Genomic DNA, 206 nt, shown 5'->3' on the forward strand with positions numbered 1-206 from the left:
GCATTCCCTCCGCTCCTCTCGTTCCGATATTGGTTGCGCTCTGAATGTCGGTCACGCAGCACGGGAGGCGTAGTTCGACCTCCCTTCATCTGGGAGTCGTACTGCCTCGCCCGCTCTAAGTCTTCCCAAAGGCTCCCGAAGACACACAAGGTCGTCTAAACTTTTATTTTCGGAATCTGTGGGAATCTCGGGAGGAACTTTTGGGA

Source organism: Penaeus monodon, chromosome 25 (genome assembly GCF_015228065.2).
Source record: "Penaeus monodon isolate SGIC_2016 chromosome 25, NSTDA_Pmon_1, whole genome shotgun sequence".
Taxonomy (NCBI): Eukaryota; Metazoa; Arthropoda; class Malacostraca; order Decapoda; family Penaeidae; genus Penaeus; species Penaeus monodon.